General features: G+C 37.6%; 1 long non-coding RNA gene across 2 annotated transcripts in view; it reads right to left on the minus strand.

Annotated features, from left to right (window-relative positions):
• Positions 1–21778, minus strand: part of LOC123286091 (uncharacterized) — a 169384-nt gene extending 147606 nt beyond the window's left edge. Inside the window, exons 1-2 of one of the 2 annotated variants that reach the window (XR_006528328.2) lie at positions 21652–21778; positions 19173–19241 (exon numbers count right to left, since the gene is read on the minus strand). This is a non-coding gene — a long non-coding RNA (uncharacterized lncRNA). The remainder of the gene's footprint in view (positions 1–19172; positions 19242–21651) is intronic. The other variant, XR_011503158.1, reaches the window with a different exon arrangement.
• Between the last annotated feature and the right edge of the window lie 2432 nt (positions 21779–24210).

Genomic DNA, 24210 nt, shown 5'->3' on the forward strand with positions numbered 1-24210 from the left:
TCTTTTTAGTGCAATAAAAGTATTCTGCCAATAGATATTGTATAGTTGCACAATTCTATGAATATACTGAAACTCACTGAGCTGCACAATTTAAAAAGGTAAATTTTATGATATGGAAGTCATATATCAATTAAATTGTTATCCCCCCCCAAAAAAAAAAGAAAAAGAAGAGCATCCCAGTAGCTGAGATAGCCACAGTCAAAACGATAAAGGTGTCAAGGAAAGAGGCTTGCAGCTTGGGTGATGAGGGAATGGCACATCTGGCTGAAAATTTGTGTATCTTTCCAAAGCCCAACTATTTGAACCAAGGAAGTAGTGGGGAATGACAGGAGATAAAACTATAAATGTGGGTCAAGAGCACTTAAAGAACTTTGAATATTGTTGTGTATGTGGTGCAGAGCCCATGAAAGAGTTCTAGTGAGCAGGTGACCTGATTTCATAAACATAATCTCTGTTCATGAGGATAAATCCATAATAAAATTGAACGCCAAACATGCTACAGCATATTGGAAAGAAATATAAAGGAAATAAATTACATGTTCTCTAGATTTAAAAGTCTTCAATAATGACAAAGAAGAGAAATTTTCAACCATAGTGAAAACCGAAAAAGAAACAAAGTCTTTCTTTTCTTTTCAATGCAATAAGTCATAAAGAGCAGAGATCAATAAAAATTGGAATGAACAAACTACAAAAAAAGCCACATGGAACACACGGAATTCAAAGTAGGCCTTAAAGAGTGAGTGGAATTTAGATAAACTGAGGAGAGAGGTTATCAGAGGTCAAAGTATTAGAAGGTGAAGTGACTTTGTCAAGCCATGACAGATATGGATACAGTCATGCACAAAGCCAATTTCTTGGAATCTATGATTTGCTTCATTTTTCACCACCTCTGGATGAGATCATGAGAATTGTCTCTTAAGTTCTAAACTTCCAATTCTACCCAACTTCAAAACTACAGGGTCACCAGAGTAATATTACTAAAATATCATTACCCTGGCTTTGATGGTTCTTTACTGCCTCCATTATAATGTTCACACACCTAGTTAGGAATCACGGCATACTTAGCTCTTTAAAGACAGTCATCTTTTCATCTTCCAATTTTCATCTTTCTTCTCCCAGTTCCCCCCAGAAAACCTTGCTCCTGGCCACTACCACAACCAGCCCTCCTCCCAGGAACACTCAACTATTCGTCAATCTCCAAATCAGATTTTCCTTCACATGCCGCCACATGTCATTGCCTCTTTGCTCACTTTTACTCTGCCCACCAAAACGCTTCTTATTCTTTAAGGCCAAGTTCAGTTAACACATTTGTTAAGTTTTCCTGAGCCTCCCTCCACTCCCCCATGCCCAGATGGTAATGGGCCTCTCATGGCTGCTTCCACAACATTTCCTATAAACTGCTTTACCATTTCTTCTTCATCTCCCTTCACTTCGTCTCCAACACTTACCTTTGGAGTGGCCCGAGGCTCAGCCCTTCGACCCCTTTTCTATCTCTCTCACTCCCTTAGTGAGTAACATAAATGGCATGTTAGAAGATGATGATAATATGATTTGTTGCCTCTACTTCCTCCAAGTCTTTACTCAAATGGTGCTCTATTTTAAAGCTGCAATTCTCATCCTAACCTCAACACTCCATATTCACCTTCCCTACTTTATTTTTTTCTTTAGAACACTCATTGCCTTCTGACATACTATGTATTATACCTGTTTATGTTTCATTATCTGCCTTGCCCATTAGAAAGTAATCTCATCTGTCAATTGTACCTCAATAAAGCTGGGGGAAAAAAAAGAAATTTCCACAAGGGCAGGGTTTTTCTTCTGTTTTGTTGACTATTGTATCCCTAGCATTAAAACACTGCCCGGCACACAGAACTCACTCAATAATCTTATGTTACAAAGCACATTTGTTATATAAATCAATTTTCTAACATGAGTTGAATTCACTCTCTTGGAAAGTATACATCATTTTCATCAACTCTTCATTTGACTGAATCCTCATATTCCTAACTTTCATGTTTTCCCAAGAGATGAACAAAGTGTTATCCTATATCTCAACTGACAACTTTTATTTACATTTTCAATGTGGATAGCTTGCAAATAAAGGAAATTTAACTGAATCTCCTCATTTTTCTCATTGCATAGTTGACTTATGACACCAATAATGCCAAGAAGAATTTTATAGAAAACCATTAAATTTAGAATTTACGTAAATGGTGTTACACTGTCACCAGGTTGACCACAGAAAATCCCAAGAACTGAGAAAACCAAAGTCACCACAGCCAGATACCTGATAGAGTTAACGTTGACTTAGATTCAGCACGAGACATAACAACTAAGGACAACAGGCTAGTTGGCTAATGGAACCGAACGTCGCCTTTCCTACTACTGAAAGCTTGAGTAGACACAGGGAGCCACAGTGCACTTCCCGATGGTGAGCTCCAGGACTGGGGAGACCAACCCCACACACTAGCTTGCAGCACTAGACAGACGGCCAGACGTCCCCACTCAGGAGCCTTTCCGGAAAAAGACAGACTCTACCTGGCACGGCGCCGAGGGCCAGGCCTCGACCTGCACACCCTTAGGCATGAGCCCTCCCAAGACGAGCAGAACGAGCACAACAAGGCAAACCCAGTTTCTCCCCTCCGTCAAGTCCGCCAATAAGATGAAATCCTTCCCCTTGCTGAGAGAGGAGCCAATGAGGCGGGAGAGAGTAACGGAAGTGTTCAAAGAAAAGCCTCCTCCTGGAAACTAGAGGAGTCGGAAATAGGGATTCCTACCAGTAAGGGGTCTTCAGCCTTGACTCTGTTGATGTCAGGGCTGTCTTTACAGAGAATATTTTGAAGAATATTCGCCTGGCCTGAATCTTTGAGATCAGTATGCAGGTACTACAGAAGACTCTAGTTTCCACTCCAGGCAACATTTCAGGGTGAACGGAGAAATACGGTGCTCTTATTTTCTCGCATTTTCGTAGGGTACTAGAGACGTTTGGACACTTTAAGCACCAAGGTAAAATGGATTGAGCCTTCTCAATCTCCGAAAAGCAATTGTTAATTTTTATATTTATCACAGTATTGTATGCAGAGTTTAAAGGCTTATAATGAAAACCAGGATTCCCTGCCTCCAACCTATCCTGCTACCAAAGATAGTCACTTTCAACATTGTGGCTCTTTTTTATGGCACTTAACTTTGTATAAAATGCCTAATCCGTTCTGTCTTGATTTATCAAGTTAAACGTTAGTTCCTAACTTCTTCATATTTGGAGACATTAGCAGTCTTACCCTGTTTTATCTTTCCCCTTCCCACAAAATTAAAAATATCATATATCAGTATTTGGTATCTGCATTAATGTTTTCTGCCAGACCACACACTATTACGTTTTCTTCCTAATCAAATTTCATTTTCTCCCTGGAGTTAACAATTTCTTCACTTTTCTTTTGGTTTTTTCTTTTTTGGTTTTTTTTTTTTTTTACAATTTTAAGTATTCTTTATTATCCATGCTAATTTTTCTCACATTTGCCAACAGGCTCATTTCACTTTTCCACATAGTCAAACTTCTTTTTTAAAATATCTGTAAGTTGTGTGCTTTCCTTGAAGTCACTGACCCCTCGACTAGTTGCTCTCTAGATTTCCTGTACAGCTCTCGTCCTGGCACTTGCCTTTGCCATCGTCTTGGAAATCGCTGTCTCTTCTCTCTAGTGTTGGATCTCTTGTTTCCAGATTCGATGTCTTCTTCTTTTTCTTGAATTAACCCCTCATTTTAGACTAACTGCCTAAAAATTAGAGAGTGGGAGGTAAAAGTTTTTAGATCTAACATTTTTTGAAAGTGACATTATTCTGTTCTCACAATTTCTTTATAATTTGTGGATAGAAAATGGGGGTTGAAAATCGTTTTCTTTAGAGTTTTTAAGGCATTCCTCCTTCTATGGCTGTTGAAAAATCTGATGTCATTCTTAATCCCAATAATTTGTATGAAACCTAGTTTTTTTTCTTCTGTGGAGAATTTTAGGATTTTCTCATTATACTGGTGGTCTGAATCTCATGAGGAAGTACCTTGGTTTGGATCTAATTTTCTTCTTCTTTTTGTAATTAATTATCCTGGAACCTCAGAAGGAACTTTCAATCTGGAGGTTCCTGTCCTTCATTAATGGAAATTTTCTTGTTTTATTTCATTAAGAATTTTTCTTCCCATTTTCTCTATATCCTCTTTCTGGATCATCTGTTATCCAAACATTAAAACTACTCAATTGGTCTTTGATTTTTTTAACTTTTTCTCTCCTTTTACCCTTTTATTCTATTTTCTGTGATATTTCCTTGACTTTGTTTTCCAACCTGTATACTGAATATTTTCTTTCTTCAAGTATTATGTTTTTATTTTTTTAAAACATCATTCTTAATTTTCAATCCTTTAATTTTTTTTATCATCTAGTTCTTATTTCATGATAATAGCATCATTTCATCTCTCAGAGAGTGTGAATCATAATTTTTTAAAAAAGTTTTCCTCTGATTCCTGGATTGCTTTTATTTTGGTCAAGTTCCTTTTCATTTGTTTTGCTCTCTTTCATGTTGTCAGGAGATCCTTGATTGCTCATTATATTTGAAAGTGATGTACTGTAAGACTTATTGGAAACTCCATGAATAGACAAGTCTTATTGAGAGTGTGCACTTCACTGTGGGGATTGGGTGGCCAGCTAGCATTTTCCTAGGTCATACAAAAATGTCAGTATCTTTGGTTATTTTCTCTGTGGCTTTTCAATTTCCCCAGAGAAGGATCCTTCCAGTTCTTGCCTCTGGGAGGAGATGACTGCTTATTTTCTGGGATTTGAGCAGGGGAAGGAGAGGGCTATGTTCTAATTGTTCATTGTATATATTTTCACTTAATCTATTCTGCTTTGAATTAGCCAGTTTACCTACAGCTATCTTTGTGCCTGACAACCACAAGTCTAGAGTGCTTATGGTTAAATTTCTTCTGAAACCAAACCTTTCATTTCTTCTGGAGGGGGCAGAAGGGTGGGCACATGCTGCATGGGGTAGGGATGGGGACCTAGATGACTGTCTAATCTTAGTTCACATCTTAAACCAATTCATTTGTTTTTAGTCCTCATCATACCTCTTGTCATTCAGGTGGCTATAACAAAATACCATAGACTGGTTGGCTTATAAATAGCAGAAATTTATTGTTCACAATTCTGGAGGCTAGGTGCCAACATGGTCAGGTTCTGGTGAGAGTCCTCTTCCAGACTGCAGGTTGCAGATTTCTCATTGTGTCCTCACATGGTGGAGGAGGCAAGGAAGCTCTCTAGGGCCTTTTTTATAGGGGCACTTATCCCATTTATGAGAGCTTCACCATTGTAACCTAATTCTCCCAAGGACACCACCTCCTCATAGCATCACCTTGGGGATTAGAATTTCAACGGATGAATCTGAGAGGAACACAAATATCCAGACCATAGCACCCCTCCTTGTGATTAACTGGTACCTCTAGTGTCTGAGCCTTTCCATGGTTTCACAAATGAATAGATTTGCAATTTGTTATCTTCCTCTGTTACTTTTAAGATTCATCTCCCTCTGCTCTGTTAAGTATTTCTTCCATCCACTTGCCATATTTCCCTGATTTTTATCTTCCTTGTTCACTGCTATATTCCTTCCCATTCCCATTGTCTTGTATTGTATAAATCAGTACCTTTTTTATTCCTTTTTGTAACTTTTCTGGAAATTTGAACACATTCATAGGTGAACACATTTGTTCAATCAGCCATGTTTACCTGACAGGTTTCAGTGAATTTTAAAGTGACTGTATTCTGCTAAGCATATAGAGCATACCAAACAGTTCAGGATTTGGTTTCTTCCCTAAAAATCTTGAGAATTAAATTGCACTTTGAGATAATAGCTCAACAATAGCCAAAGGGAAGTAGAAATGAATGGTATAGACAAGAAGCAATATGGTTGTTTAAATGAAAGATTGAATGATATGTGACCTTGATGTTGAAGAATCCAAAGGCTCTGGACGTTGCACCAAGTTGTGGTGGAATAAGAATTCCAAATTCCAGTGCATGTTTGACACTGATGATTGAAGTCTATTTGATCTATTGATCTATTCCTAAAGTTCCTTCTCATACCTATCAGCATACACAACTCCTAAAATGCTTTAACGGACTTGTTGTAATATTGTGGTTTAAATTTTTCATGCATCTGAAACTGTAATAATTTTCATCTAATCTGTGCCTATTATTTATCTCTAAAATGTTTTCTTAAAACGTACTCATCCAGCCTTATAGTCTCTTACTTTTTCCCTTAATCTTCTGACTAAAAAGTAATGTAATATAATAGGAATATTTCTGATGGCTTTCTCCCCATTCTCCCAAAGTCCCAATAAAAATCGCAAACACACATTGAATTCTTATCTGGTATATGTGTATAGATATGTTTCTCTAGACCAGGAAAGAGGTACTTGGAGCTGTATTTGCAGAGGTAAAAAGAGCCACAAGTTGCTATTGTTTGATTTTACAAAATAAAAACATGAACAAATCCTGTCTTAGCTTGAAGTTTTAAAGTTTTAGGGCTTTACAGAACCTTACAGAATTTCAATCACAGCTTTCTAATATTTTACAGCCCTGCCAAGTTAAACAGCAACAGTTGTGAGATTTATCTGCGGAACACGTGGCTAATGACCTTTAAGGCAACTTGCCTCGTATGTCAACTAGAAGAAAAACATGAGCTATGACTATTGAAATTAGTTACTTTTCTTATTTTTGCCCATTTGTGTAACTCAATATCGGGTATAATAGTTGTAACATAAGGGCATAGAGGTATTTTTAAGGACAGTTTTTCTCTAAAAGATGTCATTTTTGAAACTAATTATTAAGAAAATCAGAGTTTTTGGCATTTTGATCTAAAATATGTCAGTGTTTCTCGAAGTAATTGGGTTGATTTTTTCTACAAATGTGTATATTGGCTTATGTTAATCTTGGCTGAACAAACTGTTACCATGAGATGGTGTTTAAAACAACTGGTGGGATTTGTGGAAAACACATTTCAATGGCTAATAACTTGCCTTCGTATTACACATCTCTTCAAGCAGCTCAAAGGAGTTTATAAGACATTTGTTTTTATTATAAATGTCTTATAACATCTTATGAATACTAGACATTACTTTTATTACAAAGAATTTTTATTCTTCCCATAAGGAATAATTGTCAATGAAACGTTACAATAAGAAAACTGGAATAGCGATGGAGATTTTATTCACCAGTAAAAGATCTTTGTTCTAAAACAGGGAGCAACAATACTTACCTTAGGTTCTGTATTTGTGACCCATGCTTATCACCAAAAGTAGGATAGTGTCTAGGTTAACAACAGTCTACAACATGGAAACAGAAAGGGTTCTGGCACTCCAGGGTGCCTAGTGGGACATTTGCAGGCTTTAGTCACATGGGCCTGAGATTAAATACTGGTCTACTGCTTCTAAGCTGTTTAGCCTGAGAAAAATTGCTTTACTTCTCCATTTGTTGATGTAAGTAAAGGCACCAGATCATGGCAAAAAACAAATGGAGAGTATTACTAACTTGTTCAACAGAGGCAGCAGCTAATGGGTCAAGACTTTCCGGTCCCTGGTCAAAGAGGCAGGAACCTGCGTGTCTCGAGGGAGACACATTTAGGTGAAGAGAAATTTTGACAGAGTTCTTCAGGAGAAACCTGTCCAATTCCCTTGTGTCCTGTATTTTAGACATTACTTTGTAGTTTTGACTGTAACCTAAGGTTTTCTTATTTTTTTAATTCTATATATAAAATAATTGTTGCCTTCACTGATCCTAAAAATCCAGAGCTAACAAGAAATCATAGCAAACCTTCATAACTTGTATTATTCTGGAAAACAAGTTTTTCTGCATTCCTGAGGATATGCATCATGCTTAAAATGTTAAGTATTTTGGAAAGAAGTATTTTTAAGCCATATTACATACTTTTCTGCCTTCTTAAATAGAGTATATGAAATATAATTTAAAATCTTTAATGATCCATAATCTTTATTGTGAGCAACGATTGGATCATGCTCTATTCATTCTTTTAATAAACAATTTTGAGTGCCTCAATGAAAGCAAAATTTCTTCTTTGATGGACTTACACTTTAATATGTAAGAGACAAAAGAATTAAAAGTTATAGAGCAACTTTACAGTAACTATGCTATAGATAACCACCAGGTACTGCAGGAGCTCAGAAATGATGCACCTAATTCAAAGCTGGGATGTATGCTTTCTAATAAGGAATAGGACAAGTTTCCCAAAGACAGCTAGAGAAGAGGGAAGGGCATAGAGAATTCTCGGTACTCAAAGAAGTGTGGGTTGGCACTATAATCGCACTATAATAGGGTGAGGTGGCAGAATTGCAAGATATTTAATGATGGAGAGGTAAGTATAGACCGGATAATGAAGAATTGTGAATGCCAGGATTAAGAATTTGACATTTATCCTGAAGGCTATTCGGAGCCATTGGAGACTTTAAGGAGGAGACTTAGATGATCAGACTCATAGTCTGGAACGATTTTTCTGGCAGAAATTTGAAGATTACATAGCAGGAAAATGAGACTAGTGATAAAAAGACAAATTAGGAGCCTACTGCAGGATTCCTGGTGATGCAAGTTCTTATGACTCTGGAAGTGTGGTAGTGGCTGTGGGCATAAAAAGAAAGAGACAAATCTGGGAGTTAGGAATAGGATCCGGGAGTTAAGAAAAGAACTGACTTCTGGTCCCAGCAATTACAGAGTAAGGGGTATTGGACATATTGTCCACTGTAAATACCTATTAAACTAGAAAAATATACGAAGCAATTTTTTTTCTCTGGCATTAGATGAGAGAGAGAGGAGCTGTGATCCTAGAGAGAAAGAAAATAGATGGCATAAGCTCGCATTCACCGCAGGTTTCTGGCTAGGGACACTTTCCAAACTATAATATACATTAATAGAGCCCACATAAAGAGAAGTTATCTTGCTGGTAAGAAGAGAGATTAAAGTTCATGGATTGTGAAGTGGCTGGAATTAGTCAGTCGGGGTACCAGATAGCAGGGAACTAAGTAAAGATAAAGCTGCAAAAATTTGCAGAGTTCTCCTTCAGTCTTTGGCTGTGTTCTAAGCTGAACAAACATAGGGAAAGAGTAAATTAAACCTAGCAAAGAACAAATACTGGGAAGCTATGAGCTGGATGTAGATATCCACATTGCACGATGCTGGGAGATATTGCAGTTAAGACCAACAGAAGTAGTGAAACCTTGCTGAACACTCTGGGCATTTTGAGATCTCCAAAAGGCCATGCTTTTCTGAGTAGGGCTTTTCCAATCCTAAAGTAAGGATTGTTCCACATCCATCCTAGTAAATCCTAAAACAAAAACTAAATATTTAGAAAGCTAAGTTGCCAGTAAACTAACTTACCCCTTAAAGGGTCAGACTCTTTAAAGAAAAACAACATAATCCAGATTCTCCACAATGTGTCTTCCACAACATTAAGCATGCGATCAAATATTATAATACATATGAGGCAGCAGGAAAATGTGATACATGGCTCCCAATCCCCTAAAAACCAGCAGTAGAAACAGAATAAGAGATTAGAAAGATGTTAGAATGACAAAACAAGGATTTTAAAACAAATATTATAAATATACATTCAAAGATTAAAAGAAAAATGTGGACATAGTGAGTGGAGAGATAGAAGATCTCAAGAGATAAATGGAAACTCTAAAACATACTGAAATTAATTTTAGATCTCAAAATTACAATATATGTAATAGGGAGAAAATTGCCATCTGGTCTTAACAGCAAATTGGACTCTGCAGGAAAAAACACCAGTGAACTTGAACAGAGATGCATAGAAAATAGCCAAACTAAAGCACTCAGAGAAAAAAGACCAAACAGAAAACAAAACAAGACAGTGACCTATGGAAAATTATCAAGAAGTCTGGCATGCAATTAATCACAGTTCAGAAGAATAAAAGGAGAATGTGCAGAAAAATATTTGAATAAATAATAGCCAGAATTTTCCCAAATTTAATTTAAAAATCAACCCACAAAGCCAAGAAACTCAATAAACCAATAACAGTCAAAATGCCAAAAACCAAAGATAAAGTGAAAATGTTAGAGACAATCAAGGAGAAAAAGACACATACAGAAGACTAGCAATATGAATGATCACTGACCTCTCCTTAGATCCAATGTGAGCCAGAAGACAATAGAATGGAACCTTAAAGCACTGAAATAAAAACTGTCAATCTAGAATTTCATATTCTCCAAAAAAATCCTTCAAAACTGAAGACAAAATAAATACATTTTCAAATAAAAAATGGCTAGAAAACCTTTTTTATCAACAAATCTGGACTCCAAGAAATCATAAAGGAAGTTTCTTAGGCTGAAGTGAAATGAGACCAGATGAAAACTTAGACATACCAAGGAATGAGGAGCACTAGAAATGATAAATATTCAGGTAAATATATAACATTTTTGTACTTGTTTCTTAATATCTTTAAAAGATAATTTACTTTTTAAAAGAAAAAGTAATAAGAATTGTGAGAAATCTCATAAATGTAAAAGTAAAATGGATGACATCAACGGCACAATAATCTGGAGGGGAATAAATACAAGTATAATCTTCTAAGGTTCTTAAATTAGGCATCCCATGATATTATATTAATCCAAGTAGACTGTGATAAGTTAAGGATGCATATAGTAAACCCTAAAGAAATGACGCACACCCACAAAGAAAAAGGAACAGTAAAAAGCCAAGATAAGAGATACAATGGAATACTTATAAATACTAAATTAATCCCAAAAAAGGTAAAGGAGGAAAAAAGTGAACAAAGAACAAATGGGATAAATAGAAAATGAAAAATGAATGGTAGACTTAAATACCAAAGTATCAATAATTATATTAAATGTAGTAGCACTAAACTTATAAATTAGAAAGCAGAGATTGCCAAACTCAATAAAAAAGTAAGATCAAAATATATTCTTTTTTTTTTTCAGGAAGACTGGCCCTGAGCTAACATCCGTGCCCATCTTCCTCTACTTCATATGTGGGACGGCTACATGGCTTGTCAAGTGGTGCCATGTCCGCACCTGGGATTCGACCTGGTGAACCCTGGGCTGCTGAAGCGAAACGTGCGCACTTAACCTCTGCGCCACCAGGCCAGCCCCAAAATATATTCTATTTAAAGAAAATCTCATTGAAGTAAGTAGACACAGAGAATTAAAAGTAAAATAATGGGAAAAGAAATACCATGAAAACACAGTAAACTGAAGTTTAAGTGGCTATATTATTAGCAGACAAAATAGACATTGGGACAAGAAGTATTAGCACAGATATAGAGGGACATTTCATAACTAAAAAGGAATCAATTCACTAAAAAGACATAACAATCATTAATGTGTATGCACCTAATAACAGAAGTTTAAAATATCATGGAGCAAATACTAAATGAAATAGAAATAGACAAATTAGAGTGTAAGATTCTGAAACGTCTCCTTAAGTCATTGACAGAACTAGACGAAAAAAGTAAATACATGGAAGATTTGAAAAATAGCAGTTACCAACTTAAACTAATTTATTTTATAGAACACTACATCCAACAATGGGAGTATATACATTCTTTACAGATACATATGGAATATTCACCAAGGGAGAGCATATGCCAGACCCCATAGCCTGCCACAGTTTCAAGGATGCTAGTGGAAGACAAAACACTCCAGGGTTAGAGATAAAGGAGATTATTACTCATGCCAATAGCTATAGCCAAAGTATCAACATTAGTGCCAGTTCACTGAGCACCAATTCCCACAGGAGGACACAAAGAGCATCCAATGATAACTGCATACACAGTGGAGTACATTATAGGAGAGGAACCCTGAGTTTAGGGAACCCAAATCTTTTTATAATAGACAGTAAGCCTGCCTGACCTTTGCCTGGAAGGGAGACATTATCTTTATTGTATTTATTATAATGGACAATAAATAAGGCTGCCTTTTATTCTGGAGGGAGACGCTATCTCTGTCTTCCAAGATTGTTTGCTATATAAATATCCTTGAAAAGATATTCCAGAACAAAGGCCATCAGTCCCTCTGCTCACAAGACATGCAGAAAGGCAAGAGATCCATAGAGATGTGTTTACTAACAGTGGCAATGGCATAAAAATAGGCACATAGATGAATATAATACAATAGAGCATCCATGAAGAGATACGTACATTTGATCAATTGATTTTCCGCAAAGGTACCAAAACAATTCAATGGGGGCAGGAAAGCCATTTCAACAAATGGTGCCAAAACAACTGGGTATTTATATGAAAAAAATGGACCTTTTTCCCTACTTTAAATAATACACAGTGGTTAATTGGAGATGGATTTCTGACCTAATTGACTTCCATTGAAAATATGTGAGAAATTCTTCATGACTATGGAATAGGCAAAGATTTCTTAGGACACAGAAAGCACCATGTAAGAAAATTTTACAATTAAACTTGATAATTAAAACTTCTGTTTATCAAAAGACTATTTAAGAAAATGAATAAGCAAGACATAGATTGAGAGAAAATATTTGCCACAAATATATCTGATAAAGGACTTGTATGAGCAGAAAAACTAGATTGTACATGGATCAGGAATTTTTAGAATGACGAGGGGCAAGAAAGAAGAGAGTACTGAATGAGTATGTGAGGTCTTGGGTCACCAGATGTAGACTAGATAGGAAAACATGTGAGAAAGTGGACTTGAGATACTGGAAGACAATTAAGCCGTTATTGGACCAGAGGTTATATCCTTTCTGAAAGCAAATACAGGTGCAAGCAAAGAATGAGAGTGGAGGAAAAGGAGACAATAATCAGAAAGAGCATTACTTGGAATTTAAGATTTCGGAGGTAGAGCAGACCTGAGAAATAGTGAGATGAAACAGTCTGACTAATACCAAGGTACAGGTCAGCCCCTGGCGATGGGCTGCTTAAAAACTGTGAAGTAATAATGGTGTGGGAATAATGAATGGATGTTGGCAGGCACTAAGAAGGAAAGGAAGCCAGTGAGCCAGGTGCCAAAGCTTTCCATGATTATGGAATAATCACAAATTCAGCAAAGGAAAGGGAGAGCAGCTAGTTTATAATGGCATAGTGGACACTTATTATATACCCTGCGTGGGTAGGCATTTTCATGGTCAGTTTTCACAATACTCCTATATTATCCTCATCCTCATTTCACAGATGATTAAACTGGAGTTCATAGAAGTTAAGCAATTTGCCCCAGCTGATAGAGTTTGTGCATGGCAGGACTGGATTCAAAACCATATCTGCTTGAATCAAAAGTTAGTGTCCATTCTGACGTATCATGCTAACAGCCAGATAACCTGGGCTATAATGAGAAGGAATGTGAAGGGGGAGTGGTGCTGGTCAGGAAGAGGTCAGAGGGTCAAAAGTGGGGACAATCCACTCCTAGATCTCAGGAGACCAGAGTAGGATCATAGGTACCTACACCAAGAGGGTTGAGAAAGCTTGGAAGAGGTCTTTTACCCTCTTCAAGCAAGGTATCAGTTAGTATAATCAGGTTGATGAATCATTCTATAAGGACCGTGGGTGTGTAAGGGAGGTTTCTATGGTCCTTATGGTCTATCATGGACCACTCAAGGACTTATTACTCCAAGCGTAAACTGAAATTTTTGAATAATTAGGTATTTTATTTATAGATATTTTGGCTCTTTTGCCTTTGTCTTCAAGCTCACAGTTCTTACTTCCCATAGTTGCCAATGTCTTTGAATGTAGAAGTACCTCTCCCCTCTCCTAATGTGTTCCTTCTAACCTAGAGGAGGGTTATAGGCCAGATAGCCACGCTTATTAAAATCACAGGCTGTATAAAGCTTAATAAAATTATGTGCTGCGTAAGAGCAGGTTGGTTTCGAGAGGGGGCTGAGAAGACCTTCTACAAATAAGGAGCAAGAGCTTTTGTTCATGACATCTATTTTGGTTTTGTCTTTGGTTTCAAGCTATGTTCTTGGCAGTTGAGTTTGCTGGTTAACTAATTTCCAGATAGGTAAATATTTAAATATTATTTAATCAACCTTTAGTAAATTTAAAATGAATGATATTAAGCCAAAAATTGTTCAATTATGATGTCTTCTTTTTGTTCTATATATTTATTCATCATTTGGAAAGTAAACTAAAGACATTTTTAATGAGCCAAGATCTAAATTCAAACAAAGTCAATTTCTTCTGCGCAACTGCTGACAGCATCATTGGATCTATGAGCTGAGCCTAGAGCTATCCTTTACATTGGCTTGAAAATGGTGGTATCATGATTAATGAGGAGAGAAGAAGCCTAAGAAGGATCAGAAAAGATATATTAAATTTTAGGGCCACATATCCTGTGACAATTTCGGAGAAACCTAACTACATTCAAATTTTCTGTATTATCTTTCTCAGTGACATAGACTATCAACTTACTGTTTTAAGCTACATCATGAAGAGTCCACTGGTCTGAACTACTAATGTCTTTGGGAAAGCTTGTAGGAGACATATGACTATAATATGTGGATTTTATATAATGATCATGTATTACTCTTGTGCTCAGAAAAAAAGAAAGCATGATAAAAATGAAAAAAAAAACTAAGAAAAAATATACACAGAATTCACTAGATGTTCAAATCTGAACTCTGAAACAAAATTGAAATTCCACTAATTCAGAAAGTGTGTAACAAACTAATTCTTGACTCTGATGGTCTTTATTACAAGTGCTGGCTCTGAACTACCATGTGGGCCCCAGCAAATCAAGCCAAGTGCCTGCTACATTTTTCCACATATTAAAATACCTCAAAAAGAAAATCCAGGACTATCTTAGAAAGAAAAAAAAATTGACATTAAAAAGACCATCCTTACCCTGAGGAGAACGCGGGAAAGAACAGAGTGTGTAATCCCACCAACTTGTGTTGGTGAAAGCTTTTATCTGAAGATGGGAGGACAGAGAGAATGGATGCCTAGAGCTCTATTTTCTTTCTCTCTTTCCTCCTTTTGACTGTTCCCTGCAATACTGACAAGTCATCTGATTCTTGCACCAAAGCTCTAATATAGGGAGCAATTGCCGTTATTTTTAGGACCATCACCACCTGCAAACAAAAGAAATGTTAACTTGCCTCTGTTGTCTTTTTTCCAGCTTTCTGAGTTGAGATTGAAGCATTTTTTTTCCTGCTTTTCATAGAACAGACCTATGTTATAATTTATAAATAAACCAAATTGTCAGTTGTTTGTAACTCATTATTTAGGTAGAAAACAGTTGTTTGAGGCAGTTGTTGCTTTTTAAAGAAAAATCGCATCTGTATGTATTTGAGGTAATCATGAATTCCAAGTTTGTTTCGGTAATCAACATATTTTCAGTTGAAATTCTGAGGAAGAGTATGAGTAAATGTTACTGGTTTTTTTGTCTTTGGGATATGTGTTGTATTTAAATTTGAAGTTGAAATCTTGGGTGATTCATATATGAAGCGATGGAAATTATATTGTAATCAACAAAGTTGAATTTGTGTTTCCTAACTGTGCAATTATGTTTATATGCAGAATACAAAGCAGAGGGCCTTCTAAGAAGAAGGTGGTATGAGTGAATTTAACCTTGAAAAAAGAATTTTCTCTTCAACCATTCTATAGCCTCTTGTGAATGTTTATAGAATTCATAGAAGAATTGCAAGAGAATGTGCTGGAGAATCTAGGGAAATATCATTTAAAAAAAATAACCTTAACATTTAACATCATCCGTGTTATATTGATTTTCTTAGCCGAAGTTCCATAAAGCCAAATTGCCTGCACATGTTTTCCAGCATGTAATATTTGAAAAAAATAATCCCACTGGAAACGATGATAAATGAATTTTCCTATAATTCACCTTGGCCAAAGCCACTTAGTCTGGCTGCACTAGCATGAATATTGGTATGAGGACCAGGAGTGGGATACAAAATCAAACTACAACAGCCACAGCAGTGGGTGGGAGCAGGCAGAGGACTGTGCAGGCATAGGTCACAGGCATAGGGCCAAAATCAGATTCTTCTCTTCATATGGGCAGAACACACAGCCACTCACAAAGTGTGATTTTGAATCATGGAATGTTACAGCTTATGGTACGACTGAGGACCAAAGAGATGAGTGCAGCAGAATAATTACTTAAATGTTCCTCCCCTGCCCTCCGTTTTCCTAGTCACCATCTTGCAACTTGAGCCACTCGATGGGAAGACTCTCCCAGCTTTATGGTGGCCAACACTGGAGTCACCACAGATCTCAAACACTCATTTTTCTAAGATCAAAAGCCTTGAGGCAGGCGTAGGAAAAGGAAAGATTGAAAAGGTGTACCGTCAACTATGTGCTCTCTCAGCTTTTCCACACCCATCCGAAAGTCCTGGTTGACTTTTATTGCTGCTATCATCATCTCAGCACACCAGTCTTCGTGTTCCCCCAGAGGTGGGTTTGTGTCTACTATGAGGCCTGGGGGCACCAGAGGGCCTTTCTCAGTGTTGCTGTTCCACCCTCAGCTTGCATCAGTCCCTGCACACCTGCACCTCAGAGGGCATTTCCTGAAAGCTCTTGCCCCTCCCTCAGCAGTAGACTGCTGTTGCTTATTATCTGGTGCTGGACTCCTGCTGGGACTGGGGGTGGTTCTTGATTCTCCTAGCGCAGCCCCACTGTTAGGCAGAGTCTGTGCGCCTGGGCCTTGAGGATGAGGCCTTTTCAGTGTTCCTGCCTCTATCCCCATGACAACCAAACTTCCCCTTGTTTCTGAGGCTCCAAGAACATCTCTCTCTGGTCTCCTGCCCTGACCCCAATCTTTCTTGTGAGCATCCAGGGTAAGGCCATGGAGAAGAGTTTGTAAATGACTGTGAACTCCCCTTGTGAAACGGGGTCTCAGTTATTCTAAACTGATATGCTAGCCCACATTTGGCCTGTAGGAATTTGTTGACCTTTTAGCTGATTTCTTCTCACCTACTTCCATGAAGGCGACCACTTCCTCTCGTGCTCTACTACAGATGAAAGAGTTTCTGTGTCCTGTCCCTTCTCAGAAGGCTTTGTTACTCTTTGAGATTCAGTTCCCTTAGCTGCCTTGCAACTTCATTTCTCTGATGGGTTTAAGAAAAGATATGGGAGCCAACCCCGTGGCCGAGTGGTTAAGTTCGCACACTCTACTTCCCAGGGCTTCACGGGTTCAGATCCTGTGTGCAGATATGGCACCGCTCATCAAGGCATGTTGAGGCAGCATCCCACATGCCACAACTAGAAGGACTAAAACAACTAAAAATACGCAACTATGTACCGGGGGTCTTTGGGAAGAAAAAGGAAAAATAAGATCTTTAAAAAGAAAAAAAGAAAAGAAAAGATATGGTTTTTAGACTATCCAGATTATTTCTGTTGTTGATATGGGTATGACATTTTTTGTGGCTTTCTGTGTCTCAAATAAAAGTGGAACCTCTAGTTTCTCATTATTGTCTCAAAAAAAAATCCTTAAAACTTCCTTAAATTTTTTAAAATCATAATAGTCTCAGTAAGTTGAAAGAAGATGAGGACCGATCATTCTGTTGCCTACAGTACTTTCTCTGGCTTTTTCCTCCCAGGGTTGGGAAAAAAGATTATGGGCTTAAACCAGATATCTGGCTGGTGAACTATGAAAGAAGGGTATGGGAAGTGTTCCCTAAAGCTTCCAATACTCAGGGTCCTGATCACCCAGTGTTATGGACTGAATGCTTGTATCCCCCCGCCCCATTAATATGTTGAAGCTCTAACCCTTGGTGTGATGGTATTTAGAGATGGGCCCTTTGGGAGGTAATTTGGATTAGATGAAGTCATAAGGGTGGAGCTCTCATGATGGGATGAGAGCCCTTGTAAGAAGACAGCTTGCTCCCCCCACTTCAAGTACACAAAGAAGAGGTCCTGTGAATACACAGCAAGGTGGCAACCACCTACAAGCCAAAAGAAGAGGCGTCAGAATGAAACCCACCTTGCCAATACCTTCGTCTTAGACTGCCTAACCTCCAGAACTGTGAGAAATAAATGTGTTATTTAAACCACATGGTCAATAGTATTTTGTTGTAACAGCATGAGCTGACTAATACACCAAGTATTGAGCAGTCAGGAATTATCTGAGAGAAATTCCTTAGACCAGTGAAATGTTATGGTTGATCACAAGTGTGGGAATCTCTAATCTAGAGAGGTTTTAGTTGTGGGGTGGCTTTTTGTATGACCCCAGCATAGGCTTGCATGGGTGAACCAGGCCATTTAAGAGCTAGAAAAGGATGGACCCAGGCGACTTGAAGATCCAAAGTCACTCCTATGGGATGGTCAACAAAGAGAGCAGCAACATCTTCACAAGGCTCTGATTAAAGCACACGTTTTCCCAGATAGACAAAGTACCCTAGTGGGGACTTCCCTTTCCTGTGTCTCTCCTTTGTATATCTGAAGGCCTTTTTTTTAAATTGATTTATTCATTTAGCAAACACTTATTGAGTACTTACCACATGCCATGCACTGTCCTGGGATGTTGTAATATATTAGAACACAAAACAGACAGAGATCCCCACCTATACTATGGAGTTTTCATTCTGGTAATGAGAGACAGAATTAAACAATGTGTGTGATAAGTAAGTAAACGATATAGAACAAGGAAAGTTGTACATGCTACAGAAAAAAAGAAACAGTAAGAGGAATCAGAATGGTGGGGATGTAAGTTACAATTTTAAGTTGGGTATTCAGTGTAGACTCCAGGACAAAGGTACCCATCTGAGCAAAGACTTGGAGGAGGTGTGGGAGCTGGCCATGCAGGTAACTGGGGTAAGACTGTTCCTGGCAAGGGGAACAGCCTGCAGAAAGGCCCTGAGTGGGAATGTGCACAGTGTGTTCCACAAACAGTACAAAGGCCAGCAAAGGGCTCTGAGAGTAGTAGAAGTGGGTGTTAGAGAGGCAAGGAACGGGGTTGCAGATCAGATGAGTATAAGTAGCAGGGCTTCTAACCCCATGCCAAGTCCCCCTTCTACGGACGAATGATCCCCCTCTTTTTGTCTCTGGCTTTTTAAATAAAGAAGACCCTTATAGTGTTCCTGCTGGCAGTCACCAGACAGGGACTGGTTGGAGGGAGGCAGGCAATAGATGTGTCCCAGATTAGTAATACAGTAGTTCACAGAACAATTCTTACCAGATAAGTGGAGCAGCTTACCATCGAGAAACCTTGAAATCAAGGCAGGCCGGTGAACAGAGTTGCTAACTGTGTAGAAATATATCAAGATTGTAAACAAATAAAGAAGTAAAAATGATCCATAAGCAAAATGATAAAAAAGAAAATTCAGTCTTACTAGTAATCACCAACATATAATTTTCTACTATCAACATAGATTATTTCTATATAGTCTAGTTTGATATTCAAGTTTGACAGACTAGTCCTGGTGTTATCAAGGGTAGGGAAATAAATTCTCATACAGTATAATTGGAAGCGTGAATAGGTTACAGCTTTACTGGAGGGCAATTTGGTGGTATATTAGCAGCTCCTCTTAACCAGTTTTTGGGATTAACCAGCACTCACCAATCTCTCTACAAAGCACACTGACTTAGTACCCTCTGCACACTGAACGCTTGGAGCTAGGGGGCTGCTCTCAAATTCACCTAAGCACTGCTGCTTTCTCAATGCTTAGTAACCAAAGGGATTTATCTACCACAAGGCAGTTATGTTTTTCCTAAACTTACCATTTCAGTTCTATCCATTATTATATTGTTGTTTAACTAATATTATACAATCTGATGAAATAAAAATGATTTGTTTTCTGAGTGGAAACCAAGTGCTTTGGAAAGACTTAATGAATATAAATTTAAAAAAAGAAAAGAAAACTGCTGTCAAATTAGGTGTGGGTGAGTCAAATCCAAAAGAAAATTGTGAAAGTCTTGGAGAGCTGTTTTTCAAGTGCCTTAGGTTCTGTCTCCATTTTAAACACAGTGAAACAGGAATCATAAATGATGTGTTCGTTATAGTTGTGATTTATTAAAGAAAGATGATGCAGAACTCCAATAATTAGAATGTATTAAAAACAGAAAACCAAGCAAACAAATGAAAACTCTGACCCAACACTTAATTACTGGCAAGTGAAGGTACATAAAACAAATAAAATAAATAAGGTATGCATGAATCATTTGAAAAGATTTCCTGCTTTACACAACTTCTTTCAATTAGCCTGTCGCTTATATTCGGCAAGAGGGCTTCTAATGTATTTATCAAAAAGCTTGAAACCATAGGTCACATTACCAATCTAAAACACCAGACAAATACAAACTAAGGGACATTCTACAAAATAACTAATTGGTACTCTTCAAAGGGGTCAAGAGTTTAGAAAACAATTTGGAAAAGATTAAGGAGACATGATAACTGAATCAACATAGTTTTATGAATTGGAATCTGGAACAGAAAATAAAATATTAATGCTGTAGCTCAATTTAATATTTACCAATGCTAATTTTTAGCATTGGCAAATGTGCCATGGTCATGGAAGATGTTAATATTAGGGAAAGCTGGTTAAAGGATAAACAGGAGCTTCCCATACAAGTACTCTTTACAACTCTTCTGTAAATCTGAAGTTATTCAAAATAAAAAAATAAAATTTCATTGTATGGAAAAAATACCCTTTACCCAGTTCCAGAAATTCTACTACTGATAATTTATTCTAAGGAAATAATTTAAGATGTATGCAAAGATTTAGTCACAAGATGTTAATCGGAAATAAATACAAAACAGGCAATTGGTTAAATATAATTAATCAATGGCATATTCCACAGCTATTAAAATGATATATTAGAAGTATTTTTAATGATATGGAAAAATATTTGCAATATACTATTAAGTGAAGAAAAAAGATTTGAAAATAGCCTGTAGAGTTTGAATCTATTTGCTTGTGTAATTATACCCTTTCACAGAAATATACATACACACAAATATGCACAGACAAATCTGTAGAAGGCTAAAGATATTATGTTAACAGGACTTATTGCTAGATTTTGGGGTCAGTGCTACTTTATTTCCTTTAATTTTAAAATGTAGTGCATTTTATGATTTAACTGTGTCCAATGAACTTCAAATTTTTTCTTTCTTTCTTGTTTTTTATGCCAAGTGGGGAGGCAGAACTATTTTTTTTCTTCTTCTTCCTCTTCTCTCTTCCTGCCTCCTCCCATCCTTCTTTCCCTTCCTCTCTTCCTTCATTTCTCCCTCTCCCCTCTCTTGCCCTTCCTCCCTTCCTTCCCTTTGAAGAGAAACTATTGCTATTATCAATATCTTTGAAATTGCTTTAGGGAATCTTATTTGCATAAGATTAGTGGCTTCCTGGGATATAAGAGTACAGGAGCTAAAACCACTTGGCCCCAAGATTAAAGATTATTGAAGTCTGTCTGTTGGAATAAATTAGGATAACCCCGACAGAGTCCCAGTGACAAGGAAAGGCAAAAAAGCCACAGAAATTAAGTCACCATGAGGGCCAAAAACAGCTCAGACCAAGTGGCATGGCTGACAGAAGGGAGGTTCTGCATAGATGAACCTGCCCCAAATCAGTCTTCCCACAGGCAGGCTGTGTCTGCCCAAAGTAATCATGTGACTGAATCCAAAACGCTAGAGCACAAGAACTTTAGTACGATTTTACCATGGATCACCATTGTCCTAGTCGAGCACTGAGGAAGGTGTTGGAGGGAACGAGGATCCTTCTCTGAAATCTTGAAGAGTCGCTGGACAGTGATCTGCACTGGCTGATGCAAAAGCTCCTGGAGCACAAAGTCCATCCTAAGTCTCATCCTCTTGGACCCCAGCCACTCTTAATGATTACCAGACTTCCAGTAGCCTCTGACTTTGGCAGCAACGTCAGCCACAAAGCAGCAGCACAGTGTTGGAGGAGGTAGTGGCTTTTTAAAGAGCAACCAACATCCACTGACCGTTGTGAAGTCCACCAACTCAAAGGGGTAGAGTTGCCAGATTTAGAAAACTAAAATACAGGATGCCCAGTTAAATTTGAATTTCAGATCAACAGTGAATACTTTTCAGTATAAGTTTGTCCCAAATGAGACCTACTTATATTAAAAAAGTCGCTTATCTGAACTTCATGTTTAATTGGGAATCCTAGGCGATGAGTGCAAATCCCCACTCTAACAGGATACTCATATATTACTTCTCATTTTTCTAACTTAGAATGTTACGAAATAAAATATTATAATGGGAAACATTTGAGCTACACATCATTGCAGCTCTAATGTCTTAGCAGATAGATATTACAAAGAAGAGAAAAGATGGGAGAAGACAGCTAACCCCAGGCACTCTTCTAGTAAGAGGGTTCGTATTACTCTTGAACTAGAAGTCTCTACAAATTGGATTTAAAGAAGCACTTTTAGTCACAGGAATTGTTTTAGGCATTGTTTAATTGCAAGGAATATAAGAGCAATAGAGCTGGTAAGAAGACAGGAAGGAACAGAACCGGCCCTTGGAATATGAAAGGGAGGCTGGGGAGGAGAGGTGTCAGGGAAAAAGAGATTGGATTTCTCATTGACCTGTTAATGTAAGGAAGTAAAGTCGAATACAATACTTGGAAGTGTGGTTCGCTGCTGGGGGCTGTTATTCACACCTCACCTGAAAATTGGGACACTCCCAATTACATCTGCAATGATCATTTGTTACTTGGGCAATAAAGAATAATGGTTATTAAGAAGCAAAAGAAGTAAGCCAAGCTTTCGGAAGTCAAGAATTCAGGTAAGAAAAGGGAGAAAAATCAGGTCACTGATGTCAGGGCAAGCAAATCTGGACTCTAGAAACCGTGTCATAATCAACCACCCTGCCAGGATAGCATGGATTCATAATTCCTGCCTAATTCCAGGGAAGGAAATACTTGGCCTTTTAGTATTTTCTGTTAAAGGGGGAAGATGGTGAGCAAATTCAGGGCTCCCTGGGGCTGCAGGTGATTGCAAGGACATTATCAAAGTTACCCTTGTGATTCTAATGTCTAGGCCTTTGTTGGCATATAAATCATTCAAACTGTATGGAAAGAATTGGTCTTACAACTGGAGTCCTAACATGAGGTATAGGTCAAACAAAGTTGTTACGCTTTCTTCAGGAACAAAGGATACAGCCCTTTTGCACCAATCCATTTTGGAACCATGATTCTTGCAATACAGTGGATAACTAAGTGCTTAATAAATGCTTTTTGATGGGAATTGGAATGTTTTGAATGGTAATAGAAGGGTCAGAAGAAGACTTGAAGGGAACATTGACTGCCACCCACAGAGAGACCAACTTGACAGACAAAGTCAGCTGGGCAAATATTTGGCTTGCTGTATTTGTTTCTATCTGTCCTTGTCCCAGAAGGTTTTAAGAGGGCTTACCTGGGCAAATGTGTTCTTGCTTGGTGGCCTAGCAAGGAACACACATGATGGAAATGAGTTGTCTCTTTCTAGTTGTGTCATGTTTTCTTCGGCAAGGGTGTAGTTCCTTCTGGAACAGTTAAATCAAATTAAACAATTACTAAGTCTTCACCTGACATTCCATCTGCAAATGTGTTCTTCATATTTTTTCTTCAGTACATATTTGCTAGGAAATATTAAAAAGACTTTAAATCAACTATCAAATTATTGAAATTAATTCACTCAAGCATTTCTCAGGGCCTAATATGTGCTAGGACCTTTGCTTTGTGTTAAAAAAAGATTCTTTTTGATGGAACCAAGCAATCCCTCTGCTAAGCATATGTCTAAGAATGTCCATGAGCATTGTCAATAATAGCAAAAACTGGAAGCAACTCAAAATTCATCAACAGTATAATGGATAAATAAATTGTAGAATATGCATGCAATGAAATGTTATTCATCAACAAAATAAATGAATTTTACCTGTACTCATCAACATGAATGAATCTCAAAATCATCTTGCTGAAACCACAGACAAATTCATGAGTATGATTCAATCTGTATAAAGTCTGAGATGTAGGGAAACTAAACAATATAATAATGTTTAAGGATAGATATCTAGATGGCAAAACTTCAAAGAAAAGCAAGGGGAATAAAAATTTAGGATAGAGGTTACACCTCTGGGAGAGAGTAAAAGGGAGACATTTGGACAGGTACCTCCAACATGCTGGTAATGTCTTGTCCCTAGCACTGAGTGGTGGGTTCAGATATATCTATTTTACTATTATTTAAGCTTTACAGATGATAGGTTTTGTATA

Source organism: Equus asinus, chromosome 5 (genome assembly GCF_041296235.1).
Source record: "Equus asinus isolate D_3611 breed Donkey chromosome 5, EquAss-T2T_v2, whole genome shotgun sequence".
Taxonomy (NCBI): Eukaryota; Metazoa; Chordata; class Mammalia; order Perissodactyla; family Equidae; genus Equus; species Equus asinus.